Source organism: Salvelinus fontinalis, chromosome 18, assembly GCF_029448725.1.
Source record: "Salvelinus fontinalis isolate EN_2023a chromosome 18, ASM2944872v1, whole genome shotgun sequence".
Taxonomy (NCBI): domain Eukaryota; kingdom Metazoa; phylum Chordata; class Actinopteri; order Salmoniformes; family Salmonidae; genus Salvelinus; species Salvelinus fontinalis.
This window is the reverse complement of record NC_074682.1, coordinates 44,468,718-44,489,259: the sequence shown is the minus strand read 5'-3', so window position 1 is coordinate 44,489,259 and position 20,542 is coordinate 44,468,718.

Sequence of the window (20,542 nt, the reverse complement as noted above, 5' to 3'; positions counted from 1 at the left end):
GATATGCAGTTGCTTCATCTGGCTGATGCAGTGCCCAGACGAGATGAGTGCTAACTGCTACAGAGGTAAAAAAGTGAGATCTCTCAGATTCTATCTTTATAGTTGTATTGGTTTGCTATATGAGCTGTTTTTCCTGATATAGCCAGCTAGCTAGTTGTTGTTGTTCTGGTGTCGGTTAAATATTACAGCCACAACATCATGATCATGTAGTCAATCATCTGCAGACCAGTGATGAGGAGAAAAGCCTGCTTTGTGTGAGCTAGCTAGAACAACATCAACTAACTAGCTACAATATCAGATAACCATTTTCAGGAAAAGCATGGATAGAGCTAGCTACCTGTAGTTTTCTATTATTTGAAACCACCACATGCACATCATTTGTATTTGTTTTACATTACATATTATGTTTAATATATTTGTACTGTATTGCTATCTGTCTCAAGTTGTACAAATCAACAGCAGGAACAATGCTCAATTCTGTTTGAATTGTCAAGTGGACTGAATTCTCATTCAAATAATGTTGTGCCTCTCTTTCAGATCTGCTAAGCACACGTCTGCCTCTGCTAGCCACACAACCACTGCCTCAGAGTAGTCAGGTAAGCTCCTTCCTGCCTGGCCCTGTGTTTTACCCAAAAGGCTCAGACTTTTCGGTTTCCATCAACGATGGCCGGCACCCGTGTCTCACTGAGTTATGGCTCCAGCGGACCTGCTCTCACTTGAGGCCAAAGCCAGGCCACTGGTTCTTTTCAGCTGTCATTTACATAACAATGGCTAACTGTGGACTTTATTACCTTCTCACAAAGCAACAGTTTTGATTATGCAGAGGCTGTTGATTCTGCTCTTCACAATTCCTCAATGTCAGCCCTAGCTAAGGAAACAATTTCCCTAGTATAACATAAGGGTGTATACACTACTGATGCTACAGTCGAAAAAGCAGAATTGGATGCTTTGTGAATATGGGCCCTGGTGTAATGTGTGATCTTAGGCATGCTCCCATGAGCACCACGGAGGAAGGAGGGGAAGGATTACAGACAGCTTCTCTCTACCAAACCTTCACCACGTCATCCAATGTTTGCTTCATGAACAATTGTTGCATCTTCTAAAATAAATATAGAATACATTTTTTTCATTCTGTTTCAGTTTTTTATGCTGGATGTGAAGTAATTTATCAGGTCTATATTATATTGAATTGTTTACATTATATATTATAATGTATTGTTTTAATGTTGTTTAAAATCGCTCCACCATTTCCTGGTTGCTAAAACTCTAATCGTTCACCTAATTTCAGTTTATGTGACAAAATAAGCTAATATAGTATAGAGAATCATTGTCCCACCTAAACCACTGTGAAATATATTTTTCATAACCAAAAATATTATATTTTCAGCTGTTTGAAGCTGGTGTACAAAACAGAAAGTAAAAGACGCAAAAATGAAACTTAAGAATGGGAAGCATAGAAATAGCACATATAGAACAGATCTGCCGCTTCAATTAGATTGATAGATCTATAATTCACAATTCCTACGTGAATTTGGTCAGGTGGCCCAAAAAGTTACATATTGCCACTTTAAATGTTTATTAAATATATATTCAGTCACTTTGATTATTTTATGTGACCTTTTTAAATGTTTGCTAAGATGATGGATGTTTTCTATTGTTACTTTGTACATGCTGAAACAGTCTCATTCTTTTTGGGTAAGCACTAATCAACCTCAGATGTGTGTTAATTATGCAGGTAAACTTAATTGACCAGGAGAGATAGTTGACAAACAAACATAATTGGATGTTTGTAAAATATTGGGAAAAAATGTATGCTGTATATGCTTCAAAGTACAGATTTAAGGGTATTGAAGTGGTAAACATGGTATAAAAATGGTATAAAAAGGCAAAAATAATTAAAGAGGAGAAAATAAATGTACAATGGTTATCTCTGTATTAGTATTACCCTCATCAGCCCATTAAAACACCTAGGTAGAGCAGAGAGGACTTAGAGCATGTGGCTTTGCAACACACAGGTGTTTCATCTCCACACTGGGTTGATTTAACAGTGTGACACCACACAGGCCTCATGCCACACAGGTAGAATAATAAAAACACCAAACTAATGAAAGAGCACACAGGGCAACAGCACTTCAGGAGCACACAGACACAAACAATATCCCTGGCACCAATATATTCAACTGGCTCGGCTCACTATTACAGCACTACCAATTTCCATTTATTAAATTCCTATTGAGAGGGCTGGCTGGAGACAGCCGATGAATCTGCCAAAGTCGATGAATCTGCCAAACGCTCCAGCTTTGTTAAATTATGAGTTTCTCACAAGACTGGCCTATTTGTTTTTTCTCGCCTGAACGATCAGAATCTACATTTTACATTTTTACATTTTAAGTCATTTAGCAGACGCTCTTATCCAGAGCGACTTACAAATTGGAAAGTTCATACATATTCATCCTTCTAGGATTACATAGATAGAATCTAGGATTACAGGGACTCTCCGCAACTATATTCAATGTGCGGGACAAAATTGAGGCTATAATTAAGAAGTTGGAGCTTTTCTCTGTCTGCATTAACAAGGACAACACACATATCTTTCCATCATTGTAGGATTTTTTGTGTGTAAATGAACTCAAGCTTACAGACAATGTCAAATGTAATATAGCGAAGCACCTGAGTGGGCTGGGTGCGCAGTTACGCAGGTACTTTCCCGAAACGGACGACACAAACAACTGGATTCGTTATCCCTTTCATGCCCTGCCTCCAGTCCACTAACCGTTATCTGAACAAGAGAGCCTCATCAAAATTGCAACAAGCGGTTCTGTGAAAATGTATTTTAATCAGAAGCCACTGACAGATTTCTGGATAGGGCTGCGCTCAGAGTATCTTGCCTTGGCAAATGTTAAGACACCGATTCCCTTTGCAACCACGTACCTATGTGAGAGTGGATTCTCGGCCCTCAGTCAAATTTGTGTGTGGAAAATGATATGTAAAATTATTGATTATTATAATATTATTATTTGTGCCCTGGTCCTATAAGAGCTCTTTGTCACTTCCCACGAGCTGGGTTGTGACAAAAATGCACACTCATTCTTATGTTTAATAAATGTATCAGATGTGTGGCAGGCTTACAATGACGGCAAAAAACAATATTTGAGAGTGCGCTGACCCTGGTGCTAGAGGGGGTACACAGCTGGAGGTTGAATGTTTGAAGGGGTACGGGACTATAAAAAGTTTGGGAACCCCGGTTCTAGACGATTCTGGGCTTCCAACTTTGTGGCACCAGTTTGGGGAAGGCACTTTCCTGTTTCAGCATGAAAATATCCCCGTGCACAAAGCGAGGTCCATACAAAAGTGGTTTGTCGAGATCGGTGTGGAAGAACTTGACAGGCCTGCACAGAGCCCTGACCTCAACTCCATCGAACACCCTTGGAATGCTGAGTGCGAGCCAGGCCTAATCACCAAACATCAGTGCCCGACCTCACTAATGCTCTTGTGGCTTAATGGAAGCAAGACTCTGCTGCAATGTTCCAACATCTAGTGGAAAACCTTCCCAGAAGAGTGGAATTGGTTGTTATAGCAGCAAAAGGGGGACCAACTCTATATTAATGCCCATGATTCTGGAATGAGATACTCAACAAGCAGGTGTCCACATACTGTTGGCCATGTATCTACTGCTCTGTTACTAGATACGGGCTAGCCAGAAGCCAGCCCTGTAGTGGTATGCGGAAACACCGTTTTTTTATTATTTCATTCATCTTCCTCACCAATGCCTTGCTGTAGCTTTCAAATTCTGTGAATATCATTTAGTAATTTCAACAAATTTGATCCATATTTAGCACAGTGAAAAATGTGCTTCAAAGACAGAACATTGGCCCCCTGTTTGAAAATACGTTCCAGAATGTCAACACCTCACCTGATTGGTTGGAAGAAAAAGCCCACCCACCAGAGCTGTCGTGTTTTTCTCTACTGCTTCCTTCCTTTTACAAGCACATATTTTTTTTACAACTACAAAACTCTTGGCACAGGTCAGTCACTAAATTAGTGCCAAAATTGATTTGACACCAGTAGCAGGGCATTGGTAAAATCACTGGGGAAGCCAAGCAAGAAGCAAATGTCATATTACAACCTGTGTTGTAATAATTGCGTTGTTTGTTCTATAACCTGTTAGTTCATATGCCTTGACACTGTGATACAGAGGCCTACGGCCGAGACAATAAGAAGACACAGTGGCAGAATACATTCAACCACACCTTTGTTTCATCACAAAACCAGAGAGTAACATCTGTCCTGTGAAGTCCATAAAGCATATATGCAATATGAGCATAAAAGCATATTGCATGTAGCAAATATTTACATGACCTACAGCATGGTCAAGCAAGTTAATGTTTTTGACATTGTCGGACTATGAAACAACTATTGATTTAGAACCACAGAGAGTTACCGCAAGTCGCAAAGAAAACAGGAGCTGCCTCCACTATTGTAGAACCATTTCAACATCAACATTTCAACATCATCAAATCACCTATGCTTAGTCTAATACAGTGACAACTAAAACATTTTAGTCCAGTCAACGTAAGCTAAATATGATGTGGCTGTCCATGGTTCTGATTTCTGTGTGTGTGTTTGTTTGTGCAAGTAGAAAAAACATGTTGACTCACCCTACTTGTAGAGAAACGCTAATGCCATCCTCCTCTCTTTCATGTTAACGAAACGGTCTATGACTCTGTCATACACTTATGTTTTGTTGTCCTAGGCTACCTGGCTAAAATGATTGCTTGCTAGCCTAACTTCCTTTCATGGGCAATGTTATCTAGTTAACATCAGCTTTCTACATCTAGCTACATATTGAACTTCCATCCAGGTTTACAATGTTGGAAATTCATGGTTGGATCAGAATCTGCATTATAATCATTGGCCGGTACGGAAAATTAAGTAAAACCACAAGTCCCTATCTCCATCCATGGCTAATTTAGGAAAGGGACAATTTTAGCTAGCTAGCTAGACACCAGAGGACAACAGCACAACAAGATGAATTGTTGCAAGTTGTTGTGATTGGAGTGAAGCCAAATCCAAACTGGCTTCCCATTACACTTTTTTTTGGTGTGCCAGGACCATTCCCAGGAGAGCTCCCTCTGTTTAACTCAATGCTGATTGTGTAACGATTGTCTATTTTGTCCTCCTCATCGGACGAGGAGAGGCGAGAAGGATCGGACCAATATGCAGAGTGGTTCGTGCTCATGATGACCTTGGCCTGGGGACCCTAGCCATGGGTCCCAAATGCACGGGGAATTCCGTCAGCGCTGGACAGGCGGGAGACTCCGGCAGCGCTGGAGTGAAAGACGCCTCCGGCAGCTCCAGAGTGAAGAGCGATTTTGGCATCGCCTGGCTGACTGCAGGCTCTGGCGGATCCTGGCTGACTGCAGGCTCTGGCGGATCCTGGCTGACTGCAGGCTCTGGCGGATCCTGGCTGGCTGGCTCTGGCAGCTCCTGGCTGGCTGGCTCTGGCAGCTCCTGGCTGGCTGACGGCTCTGGCTGGTCATGGCTGGCTGACGGCTCTGGCTGGTCATGGCTGGCTGACGGCTCTGGCTGGTCATGGCTGGCTGACGGCTCTGGCTGGTCATGGCTGGCTGACGGCTCTGGCTGGTCATGGCTGGCTGACGGCTCTGGCTGGTCATGGCTGGCTGACGGCTCTGGCTGGCCATGGCTGGCTGACGGCTCTGGCTGGTCATGGCTGGCTGACGGCTCTGGCTGCTCCTGTCTGGCGGACGGCTCTGGCTGCTCCTGTCTGGCGGACGGCTCTAGCTGCTCCTGTCTGGCGGACGGCTCTGGCTGCTCCTGTCTGGCGGACGGCTCTGGCTGCTCCTGTCTGGCGGACGGCTCTGGCTGCTCTTGTCTGGAGGACGGCTCTGGCTGCTCCTGTCTGGCGGACGGCTCTAGCGGCTCGGGACAGACGGGCAGCTCTGACGGCTCGGGACAGACGGGCAGCTCTGACGGCTCGGGACAGACGGGCGGCTCTAGCGCCTCCTGACTGACGGAAGGCTCTACTGGCTCTGGGCAGGCAGGCAGCTCAGACAGCGCTGGGCAGGCAGACAGCTCAGACAGCGCTGGGCAGGCAGGCAGCTCAGGCAGCGCTGGGCAGGCAGGCAGCTCAGACAGCGCTGGGCAGGCAGGCAGCTCAGGCAGCGCTGGGCAGGCAGGCAGCTCAGGCAGCGCTGGGCAGGCAGGCAGCTCAGGCAGCGCTGGACAGACGGTTACACCTGTAGGGAGGAGACGGAGAGACAGCCTGGTGCGGGGGGCTGCCACCGGAGGACTGGTACGTGGAGGTGGCACCGGATATACCGGACCGTGAAGGAGTACACGCGCTCTTGAGCACCGAGCCTGCCCAACCTTACCAGGTTGAATGGTCCCCGTAGCCCTGCCAGTGCGGCGAGGTGGAATAGCCCGCACTGGGCTATGCTGGCGACCCGGGGACACCATTTGTAAGGCTGGTGCCATGTACGCCGGCCCGAGGAGACGCACTGGAGACCAGATGCGTTGGGCTGGCTTCATGACATCCGGCTCGATGCCCAACCTAGCCCTACCAGTGCGGCGAGGTGGAATAGCCCGCACTGGGCTAAGCACGCGTACTGGGGACACCATGCGCTCCACCGCATAACACGGTGTCTTACCAGTACGAGGCCCTCTCACTCCACGGTAAGCACGGGGAGTTGGCTCAGGTCTCCTACCCGGCTTTGCCACACTCCGCGTGTGCCCCCCCCAAGAAATGTTTGGGTCTGACTCTCGGGCTCCCAACCGCGTCGCCGCGCTGCCTCCTCATACCAGCGCCTCTCTGCCTCCAACTCGGCTTTAGGACGGCGATATTCCCCTGGCTGAGCCCAGGGTCCCTTGCCGTCCAGAATCTCCTCCCACGTCCATGAGTCCTGGATTTTTCTCCGCTGCTGCTGCTGCTGCTGTCCCTGCCCTTTTCCACTCTGCTTGGTCCTTTGTTGGTGGGTGTTTCTGTAACGATTGTCTATTTCGTCCTCCTCATCGGACGAGGAGAGGCGAGAAGGATCGGACCAACATGCAGAGTGGTTCGTGCTCATGATGATTTATTAAAACCGAAACTGAACACTGAAATACAAAACAATAAACGAAGTGCAGAAAACCGAAACAGTACCGTGTGGTGAAAACACTAACACGGTAGACAAACACCCACCAAAACAAACGTGAAACCCAGGCTGCCTAAGTATGATTCTCAATCAGGGACAACGATTGACAGCTGCCTCTGATTGAGAATCATACCAGGCCGAACACAAAATCCCAACATAAAAATCACACATAGACAACCCATCCAACTCACGCCCTGACCATACTAAATAAATACAAAACAAGGGAAAACAGGTCAGGAACGTGACAGATTGGCTATTATTTTATACTTTTTTTTATCAAGGGAGGCCAAATGCTCGCTGGCTTCCCTTGCATTCAATGCTACGGGCGGCAACAATGTCATAGTATTCTTTACCAAACAGCATCAGATAGATGGTCTACACATACAGAGACTAAGAGGCGCTGTTCCGCTCGCTCAGATGCTGTCTCCGGTGAGATACAGTCAGGAAAACGATGAAACAGAGAGACGAAATATACATTATTTTATATGATTTGTAGTTTTTTTCTTGGTAAATGGCAAATGTAGTTTTAATTCACAGAAGAAGATTCACCAGTCGTAAGTTTAGTATATGAGTTCTCAAATTAAGTTGCATGCTTGCAAATTTTACTGAATTTGTTCACATAAAATTCTGTTTGTTGTTGTATTTATTCACACATCACATTACGTGTTTGCGAGTGTTGTTGCATTGATTTTCAAAATAATAAAACATTTTTGCAACTACAAATCTGATTATACAGGTGTAACTCATATTTTACATGTGCAAATCATACATTACATGCTTGTACACTTAAGTCATTATTTACATGGGCCCTCAAATCCTCAAAAAGTTATACAGCTGCACCATTGAGAGCATCTTGACTGGCTGTATCACCGCTTGGTATGGCAACTGCTTGACCTCCAACCACAAGGCGCTATAGAGGATAATGCGTCTGGCCCAGTACATCCCTGGGGCCGAGCTCGCTGCCATCCAGGACCTCTATACCAGGCGGTATAGAGGAAGGCCCTACAAATTGTTAAACACTTCAGTCACCCAAGTAAGTCATAGGCTGTGGCATGGCAAGCGGTACCAGAGCTCCAAGACTGGGACCAAAAGGCTCCTGAACTGCTTTTATCCCCAAGCCATAAGACTGCTGAACAGTTAATCAAATGCTTAGCCTGACTATTTGCATTGACCCGCTTTTATTATTTTTTGCACTGACATTCTTGCACAGGCTCTATGCACACTCACTGGACTCTACCCACACACTCACTGGACTCTACCTACACACTCACTGGACTCTACCCACACACCCACTGGACTTTACGCACACACTCACTGGACTCTACCTACACACTCACTGGACTCTACTCACACACTCAATGGACTCTACCCACACACTCACTGGACTCTACTCACACACTCACTGGACTCTACCCACACACTCACTGGACTCTACCTACACACTCAATAGACTGTACCCACACACTCACTGGAATCTACCCACACACTCACTGGACTCTACCCACAAACTCACTGGACTCTACTCACACACTCACTGGACTCTACCTACATACTCACTGGACTCTACCCACACACTCACTGGAATTTACCCACACACTCACTGGACTCTACCTACACACTCACTGGACTCTACCCACACACTCACTGGACTTTACCCACACACTCACTGGACTCTACCCACACACTCACTGGACTTTACCCACACACTCACTGGACTCTACCCACACACTCACTGGACTTTACCCACACACTCACTGGACTCTACCCACACACTCACTGGACTTTACCCACACACTCACTGGACTCTACCCACACACTCACTGGACTCTACCCACACACTCACTGGACTCTACCCACACACTCACTGGACTCTACCTACACACTCACTGGACTCTACCTACACACTCACTGGACTCTACCCACACACTCACTGGACTTTACCCACACACTCACTGGACTCTACCTACACACTCACTGGACTCTACCTACACACTCACTGGACTCTACCCACACACTCACTGGACTCTACTCACACACTCACTGGACTCTACCTACACACTCACTGGACTCTACCTACACACTCACTGGACTCTACCCACACACTCACTGGACTCTACCTACACACTCACTGGACTCTACCTACACACTCACTGGACTCTACCCACACACTCGCTGGACTCTACTCACACACTCACTGGACTCTACCTACACACTAATTGGACTTTACTCACACACTCACTGGACTCTACCCACACACTCACTGGACTCTACCCACACACTCACTGGACTCTACCCACACACTCACTGGACTTCACCCACTCACTCACTGGACTCTACCCACACACTCACTGGACTCTACTCACACACTCACTGGACTCTACCCACAAACTCACTGGACTCTACCTACACACTCAATAGACTGTACCCACACACTCACTGGACTCTACCCACACACTCACTGGACTCTACCCACACACTCACTGGACTCTACTCACACACTCACTGGACTCTACCTACATACTCACTGGACTCTACCCACACACTCACTGGACTTTACCCACACACTCACTGGACTCTACCTACACACTCACTGGACTCTACCCACACACTCACTGGACTTTACGCACACACTCACTGGACTCTACCTACACACTAATTGGACTCTACCCACACACTCACTGGACTTTACCCACACACTCACTGGACTTTACCCACACACTCACTGGACTCTACCCACACACTCACTGGACTTTACCCACACACTCACTGGACTCTACCCACACACTCACTGGACTTTACCCACACACTCACTGGACTCTACCCACACACTCACTGGACTATACCCACACACTCACTGGACTTTACCCACACACTCACTGGACTACAAAATAGCCTCCAAAACCCTACTCAATAAATTGGATGCAGTCTATCACAGTGCCATCCGTTTTGTCACCAAAGCCCCATATACTACCCACCACTGCGACCTGTACGCTCTCGTTGGCTGGCCCTCGCTTCACACTTGTCGCCAAACCCACTGGCTCCAGGTCATCTACAAGACCCTGCTAGGTAAAGTCCCCCCTTATCTCAGCTCGCTGGTCACCATAGCAACGCCCACCCGTAGCACGCGCTCCAGCAGGTATATCTCTCTGGTCACCCCCAAAATCAATTCTTCCTTTGGCCGCCTCTCCTTCCAGTTCTCTGCTGCCAATGACTGGAACGAACTACAAAAATCTCTGAAACTGGAAACACTTATCTCCCTCACTAGCTTTAAGCACCAGCTGTCAGAGCAGCTCATAGATTACTGCACCTGTACATAGCCCATCTATAATTTAGCCCAAACAACTACCTCTTTACCTACTGTATTTATTTATTTTGCTCCTTTGCACCCCATTATTTCTATCTCTACTTTGCACCTTCTTCCACTGCAAACCAACCATTCCAGTGTTATTTTTTTTACTTGCTATATTGTATTTACTTCGCCACCATGGCCTTTTTGTATTTTTATTTATTTATTTATATATATATTTTGTTTGCCTTCACCTCCCTTATCTCACCTCACTTGCTCATATTGTATATAGACTTATTTTCACTGTATTATTGACTGTATGTTTGTTTTACTCCATGTGTAACTATGTGTTGTTGTATGTGTCGAACTGCTTTGCTTTATCTTGGCCAGGTCGCAATTGTAAATGAGAACGTGTTCTCAATTTGCCTACCTGGTTAAATAAAGGTGAAATAAAATTTAAAAAAAACTCTACCCACACACTCACTGGACTCTACCCACACACTCACTGGACTCTACCCACACACTCACTGGACTCTACCTACACACTCACTGGACTCTACCCACACACTCACTGGACTCTACCCACACACTCACTGGATTTTACCCACACACTCACTGGACTCTACCCACACACTCACTGGACTTTACCCACACACTCACTGGACTCTACCCACACACTCACTGGACTTTACCCACACACTCACTGGACTCTACCCACACACTCACTGGACTATACCCACACACTCACTGGACTTTACCCACACACTCACTGGACTCTACCCACACACTCACTGGACTCTACCCACACACTCACTGGACTCTACCTACACACTCACTGGACTCTACCTACACACTCACTGGACTCTACCCACACACTCACTGGACTTTACCCACACACTCACTGGACTCTACCTACACACTCACTGGACTCTACCTACACACTCACTGGACTCTACCCACACACTCACTGGACTCTACTCACACACTCACTGGACTCTACCTACACACTCACTGGACTCTACCCACACACTCGCTGGACTCTACTCACACACTCACTGGACTCTACCTACACACTAATTGGACTTTACTCACACACTCACTGGACTCTACCCACACACTCACTGGACTCTACCCACACACTCACTGGACTCTACCCACACACTCACTGGACTTCACCCACTCACTCACTGGACTCTACCCACACACTCACTGGACTCTACTCACACACTCACTGGACTCTACCCACACACTCACTGGACTCTACCTACACACTCAATAGACTTTAACCACACACTCACTGGACTCTACCCACACACTCACTGGACTCTACCCACACACTCACTGGACTCTACTCACACACTCACTGGACTCTACCTACATACTCACTGGACTCTACCCACACACTCACTGGACTTTACCCACACACTCACTGGACTCTACCTACACACTCACTGGACTCTACCCACACACTCACTGGACTTTACGCACACACTCACTGGACTCTACCTACACACTAATTGGACTCTACCCACACACTCACTGGACTTTACCCACACACTCACTGGACTTTACCCACACACTCACTGGACTCTACCCACACACTCACTGGACTTTACCCACACACTCACTGGACTCTACCCACACACTCACTGGACTCTACCCACACACTCACTGGACTTTACCCACACACTCACTGGACTACAAAATAGCCTCCAAAACCCTACTCAATAAATTGGATGCAGTCTATCACAGTGCCATCCGTTTTGTCACCAAAGCCCCATATACTACCCACCACTGCGACCTGTACGCTCTCGTTGGCTGGCCCTCGCTTCACACTTGTCGCCAAACCCACTGGCTCCAGGTCATCTACAAGACCCTGCTAGGTAAAGTCCCCCCTTATCTCAGCTCGCTGGTCACCATAGCAACGCCCACCCGTAGCACGCGCTCCAGCAGGTATATCTCTCTGGTCACCCCCAAAATCAATTCTTCCTTTGGCCGCCTCTCCTTCCAGTTCTCTGCTGCCAATGACTGGAACGAACTACAAAAATCTCTGAAACTGGAAACACTTATCTCCCTCACTAGCTTTAAGCACCAGCTGTCAGAGCAGCTCATAGATTACTGCACCTGTACATAGCCCATCTATAATTTAGCCCAAACAACTACCTCTTTACCTACTGTATTTATTTATTTTGCTCCTTTGCACCCCATTATTTCTATCTCTACTTTGCACCTTCTTCCACTGCAAACCAACCATTCCAGTGTTATTTTTTTTACTTGCTATATTGTATTTACTTCGCCACCATGGCCTTTTTGTATTTTTATTTATTTATTTATATATATATTTTGTTTGCCTTCACCTCCCTTATCTCACCTCACTTGCTCATATTGTATATAGACTTATTTTCACTGTATTATTGACTGTATGTTTGTTTTACTCCATGTGTAACTATGTGTTGTTGTATGTGTCGAACTGCTTTGCTTTATCTTGGCCAGGTCGCAATTGTAAATGAGAACGTGTTCTCAATTTGCCTACCTGGTTAAATAAAGGTGAAATAAAATTAAAAAAAAACTCTACCCACACACTCACTGGACTCTACCCACACACTCACTGGACTCTACCCACACACTCACTGGACTCTACCTACACACTCACTGGACTCTACCCACACACTCACTGGACTCTACCCACACACTCACTGGATTTTACCCACACACTCACTGGACTCTACCCACACACTCACTGGACTTTACCCACACACTCACTGGACTCTACCCACACACTCACTGGACTTTACCCACACACTCACTGGACTCTACCCACACACTCACTGGACTATACCCACACACTCACTGGACTTTACCCACACACTCACTGGACTCTACCCACACACTCACTGGACTTTACCCACACACTCACTGGACTCTACCCACACACTCACTGGACTCTACCTACACACTCACTGGACTCTACCTACACACTCACTGGACTCTACCCACACACTCACTGGACTTTACCCACACACTCACTGGACTCTACCTACACACTCACTGGACGCTACCTACACACTCACTGGACTCTACCCACACACTCACTGGACTCTACCTACACACTCACTGGACTCTACCCACACACTCGCTGGACTCTACTCACACACTCACTGGACTCTACCTACACACTAATTGGACTTTACTCACACACTCACTGGACTCTACCCACACACTCACTGGACTCTACCCACACACTCACTGGACTCTACCCACACACTCACTGGACTTCACCCACTCACTCACTGGACTCTACCCACACACTCACTGGACTCTACTCACACACTCACTGGACTCTACCCACACACTCACTGGACTCTACCTACACACTCAATAGACTTTAACCACACACTCACTGGACTCTACCCACACACTCACTGGACTCTACCCACACACTCACTGGACTCTACTCACACACTCACTGGACTCTACCTACATACTCACTGGACTCTACCCACACACTCACTGGACTTTACCCACACACTCACTGGACTCTACCTACACACTCACTGGACTCTACCCACACACTCACTGGACTTTACGCACACACTCACTGGACTCTACCTACACACTAATTGGACTCTACCCACACACTCACTGGACTTTACCCACACACTCACTGGACTTTACCCACACACTCACTGGACTCTACCCACACACTCACTGGACTTTACCCACACACTCACTGGACTCTACCCACACACTCACTGGACTCTACCCACACACTCACTGGACTTTACCCACACACTCACTGGACTACAAAATAGCCTCCAAAACCCTACTCAATAAATTGGATGCAGTCTATCACAGTGCCATCCGTTTTGTCACCAAAGCCCCATATACTACCCACCACTGCGACCTGTACGCTCTCGTTGGCTGGCCCTCGCTTCACACTTGTCGCCAAACCCACTGGCTCCAGGTCATCTACAAGACCCTGCTAGGTAAAGTCCCCCCTTATCTCAGCTCGCTGGTCACCATAGCAACGCCCACCCGTAGCACGCGCTCCAGCAGGTATATCTCTCTGGTCACCCCCAAAATCAATTCTTCCTTTGGCCGCCTCTCCTTCCAGTTCTCTGCTGCCAATGACTGGAACGAACTACAAAAATCTCTGAAACTGGAAACACTTATCTCCCTCACTAGCTTTAAGCACCAGCTGTCAGAGCAGCTCATAGATTACTGCACCTGTACATAGCCCATCTATAATTTAGCCCAAACAACTACCTCTTTACCTACTGTATTTATTTATTTTGCTCCTTTGCACCCCATTATTTCTATCTCTACTTTGCACCTTCTTCCACTGCAAACCAACCATTCCAGTGTTATTTTTTTTACTTGCTATATTGTATTTACTTCGCCACCATGGCCTTTTTGTATTTTTATTTATTTATTTATATATATATTTTGTTTGCCTTCACCTCCCTTATCTCACCTCACTTGCTCATATTGTATATAGACTTATTTTCACTGTATTATTGACTGTATGTTTGTTTTACTCCATGTGTAACTATGTGTTGTTGTATGTGTCGAACTGCTTTGCTTTATCTTGGCCAGGTCGCAATTGTAAATGAGAACGTGTTCTCAATTTGCCTACCTGGTTAAATAAAGGTGAAATAAAATTTAAAAAAAACTCTACCCACACACTCACTGGACTCTACCCACACACTCACTGGACTCTACCCACACACTCACTGGACTCTACCTACACACTCACTGGACTCTACCCACACACTCACTGGACTCTACCCACACACTCACTGGATTTTACCCACACACTCACTGGACTCTACCCACACACTCACTGGACTTTACCCACACACTCACTGGACTCTACCCACACACTCACTGGACTTTACCCACACACTCACTGGACTCTACCCACACACTCACTGGACTATACCCACACACTCACTGGACTTTACCCACACACTCACTGGACTCTACCCACACACTCACTGGACTTTACCCACACACTCACTGGACTCTACCCACACACTCACTGGACTCTACCTACACACTCACTGGACTCTACCTACACACTCACTGGACTCTACCCACACACTCACTGGACTTTACCCACACACTCACTGGACTCTACCTACACACTCACTGGACGCTACCTACACACTCACTGGACTCTACCCACACACTCACTGGACTCTACTCACACACTCACTGGACTCTACCTACACACTCACTGGACTCTACCTACACACTCACTGGACTCTACCCACACACTCACTGGACTCTACCTACACACTCACTGGACTCTACCTACACACTCACTGGACTCTACCCACACACTCACTGGACTCTACTCACACACTCACTGGACTCTACCTACACACTAATTGGACTTTACCCACACACTCACTGGACTCTACCCACACACTCACTGGACTCTACCCACACACTCACTGGACTCTACCTACACACTCACTGGACTTCACCCACTCACTCACTGGACTCTACCCACACACTCACTGGACTCTACCCACACACTCACTGGACTATACCCACACACTCACTGGACTTTACCCACACACTCACTGGACTACAAAATAGCCTCCAAAACCCTACTCAATAAATTGGATGCAGTCTATCACAGTGCCATCCGTTTTGTCACCAAAGCCCCATATACTACCCACCACTGCGACCTGTACGCTCTCGTTGGCTGGCCCTCGCTTCACACTTGTCGCCAAACCCACTGGCTCCAGGTCATCTACAAGACCCTGCTAGGTAAAGTCCCCCCTTATCTCAGCTCGCTGGTCACCATAGCAACGCCCACCCGTAGCACGCGCTCCAGCAGGTATATCTCTCTGGTCACCCCCAAAATCAATTCTTCCTTTGGCCGCCTCTCCTTCCAGTTCTCTGCTGCCAATGACTGGAACGAACTACAAAAATCTCTGAAACTGGAAACACTTGTCTCCCTCACTAGCTTTAAGCACCAGCTGTCAGAGCAGCTCATAGATTACTGCACCTGTACATAGCCCATCTATAATTTAGCCCAAACAACTACCTCTTTACCTACTGTATTTATTTATTTTGCTCCTTTGCACCCCATTATTTCTATCTCTACTTTGCACCTTCTTCCACTGCAAACCAACCATTCCAGTGTTATTTTTTTTACTTGCTATATTGTATTTACTTCGCCACCATGGCCTTTTTGTATTTTTATTTATTTATTTATATATATATTTTGTTTGCCTTCACCTCCCTTATCTCACCTCACTTGCTCATATTGTATATAGACTTATTTTCACTGTATTATTGACTGTATGTTTGTTTTACTCCATGTGTAACTATGTGTTGTTGTATGTGTCGAACTGCTTTGCTTTATCTTGGCCAGGTCGCAATTGTAAATGAGAACGTGTTCTCAATTTGCCTACCTGGTGTCATAGCTGTCGCTCTCCTCATCCTCGGAAGAGGTGAGGAGAGAAGGATCTTCTGACCAAAATGCGGAGTCTGGGAAATATGCCATCTTTATTTTACTTTTGACAACGATGCAGATGGCAACACGAAAACTAAACAAAACACTTTCAAACTACAAAATAACAAAAACGACGTAAAACGGAACCTGAACATAAACTTACATAGACAAACGTAAACTCACGAACAGGAACGGACATCGAAACATACGAACAGCCAAACAGCTCCAAAAGTGAATACATCGACAACACGAAAACATCACAGGAGACAATCACCCACAAACACACAGTGATAATGCCCTACCTAAATATGACTCTTGATTAGAGGAAAATGCAAACCACCTGCCTCTAATCAAGAGCCATACCAGGCAAACCGAAACCAACATAGAAACAGATAACATAGACTGCCCACCCAAAACACATGCCCTGACCATAAACACATAAAAACTAACATAAATAGGTCAGGACTGTTACAGTACCCCCCCCCCCAAGGTGCGAACGCCGGGCGCACCAGCACAAAGTCCAGGGGGGGGTCCGGGTGGGCAGTTGACCACGGTGGTGGTTCCGGTTCAGGACGCTGTCCCCGTACCACCATAGTCACTCCCCTCTTCTTTCTACCCCTTCTAATGCCCACCCTAACACTACCTTCCCCTAAATAAACAGCTAGCACCAGGACAAGGGGCAGCACCGGGACAAGGGGTAGCACCGGGACAAGGGGCAGCACCAGAACAAGGGCCATCACTGGAATAAGGGGCAGCACCGGGACAAGGGGCAGCACCGGGACAAGGGGCAGCACCGGGACAAGGGGCAACACCGGGACAAGGGGCAGATCCCGGCTGAAGGACTCTGGCAGGTCCTGTTTGGACGGCTCTGGCAGGTCCATGCTGGCTGACGGCTCTCGACGCTCATGGCAGACTGACGGCTCTCTACGCTCATGGCAGGCTGACGGCTCTTGACGCTCATGGCAGGCTGACGGCTCTCGACGCTCATGGCAGGCTGACGGCTCTCGACGCTCATGGCAGGCCGACGGCTCTCGACGCTCATGGCAGGCTGACGGCTCTCGACGCTCATGGCAGGCTGACGGCTCTCGACGCTCATGGCTCTCTGACGGCTCTGGCTGCTCATGGCTCTCTGACGGCTCTGGCTGCTCATGGCTCTCTGACGGCTCTGGCTGCTCATGGCTCTCTGACGGCTCTGGCTGCTCATGGCTCTCTGACGGCTCTGGCTGCTCATGGCTCTCTGACGGCTCTGGCTGATCCTGTCTGGTTGGCGGCTCTGGCAGATCCTGTCTGGTTGGCGGCTCTGGCAGATCCTGTCTGGTTGGCGGCTCTGGCAGATCCTGTCTGGTTGGCGGCTCTGGCAGATCCTGTCTGGTTGGCGGCTCTGGCAGATCCTGTCTGGCGGGCGGCTCTAGCGGCTCCTGTCTGGCTGACGGCTCTAGCGGCTCCTGTCTGGCGGATGGCTCTGTAGGCTCATGGCAGACGGGCGGCTTTGCAGGCTCATGGCAGACGGGCGGCTTTGCAGGCTCATGGCAGACGGATGGCTCAGATGGCGCTGGGGAGACGGATGGCTCAGATGGCGCTGGGGAGACGGATGGCTCAGATGGCGCTGGGGAGACGGATGGCTCAGATGGCGCTGGGGAGACGGATGGCTCAGATGGCGCTGGGGAGACAGATAGCTCTGTAGGGAGGAGAAGGAGAGACAGCCTGGTGCGTGGTCTAGGCACCGGCTGCGCTGGAGAGGAGGAAACAGCAGGAGAGAGAACCCGGAGAGACAGCCTGGTACGGGGGGCTGCCACCGGAGGACTGGTACATGGAGGTGGCACCGGATATACCGGACCGTGAAGGAGGACACGTGCTCTTGAGCACCGAGCCTCCCCAACCCTACCAGGTTGAATGAACCCCGTAGCCCTGCCAGTGCGGCGAGGTGGAATAGCCCGCACTGGGCTATGCAGGCGAACCGGGGACACCACCTGTAAGGCTGGTGCCATGTACACCGGCCCGAGGAGACGTACTGGAGACCAGCTACGTTGGGCCGGCTTCATGGCACCCGGCTCGATGCCCAACCTAGCCCTCCCAGTGCGGCAAGGTGGAATAGCCCGCACTGGGCTAAGCACGCGTACTGGGGACACCGTGCGCTTTACCGCATAACACGGTGTCTTACCAGTACGACGCCTTCTACCTCCACGGTAAGCACGGGGAGTTTGCTCGGGTATCCTACCCGGCTTTGCCACACTCCTCGTGTGCCCCCCCCCAAGAAATTTTTGGGTCTTACTCACGGGCTCCCAACCGCGTCGTCGCGCTGCCTCCTCATACCAGCGCTCCTGGGCTGTGGCTGCCCTCTTCTCCTCCTTAGGACGGCGATATTCCCCTGGTTGAGCCCAAGGTCCTCTACCGTCCAATATCTCCTCCCAAGTCCAGAAATCCTTATTGCTCCGTCGAGCATTCCCATACCGCTTGGTCTCTGTATTTTGGTGGGTGATTCTGTCATAGCTGTCGCTCTCCTCATCCTCGGAAGAGGTGAGGAGAGAAGGATCTTCTGACCAAAATGCGGAGTCTGGGAAATATGCCATCTTTATTTTACTTTTGACAACGATGCAGATGGCAACACGAAAACTAAACAAAACACTTTCAAACTACAAAATAACAAAAACGACGTAAAACGGAACCTGAACATAAACTTACATAGACAAACGTAAACTCACGAACAGGAACGGACATCGAAACATACGAACAGCCAAACAGCTCCAAAAGTGAATACATCGACAACACGAAAACATCACAGGAGACAATCACCCACAAACACACAGTGATAATGCCCTACCTAAATATGACTCTTGATTAGAGGAAAATGCAAACCACCTGCCTCTAATCAAGAGCCATACCAGGCAAACCGAAACCAACATAGAAACAGATAACATAGACTGCCCACCCAAAACACATGCCCTGACCATAAACACATAAAAACTAACATAAATAGGTCAGGACTGTTACACCTGGTTAAATAAAGGTTAAATAAAATTTAAAAAAAACTCTACCCACACACTCACTGGACTCTACCCACACACTCACTGGACTCTACCCACACACTCACTGGACTCTACCTACACACTCACTGGACTCTACCCACACACTCACTGGACTCTACCCACACACTCACTGGACTTTACCCACACACTCACTGGACTCTACCTACACACTCACTGGACTCTACCTACACACTCACTGGACTCTACCCACACACTCACTGGACTCTACTCACACACTCACTGGACTCTACCTACACACTCACTGGACTCTACCTACACACTCACTGGACTCTACCCACACACTCACTGGACTCTACCTACACACTCACTGGACTCTACCTACACACTCACTGGACTCTACCCACACACTCACTGGACTCTACTCACACACTCACTGGACTCTACCTACACACTAATTGGACTTTTCTCACACACTCACTGGACTCTACCCACACACTCACTGGACTCTACCCACACACTCACTGGACTCTACCCACACACTCACTGGACTTCACCCACACACTCACTGGACTCTACCCACACACTCACTGGACTCTACCCACACACTCACTGGACTCTAACCACACACTCACTGGACTCGACCCAC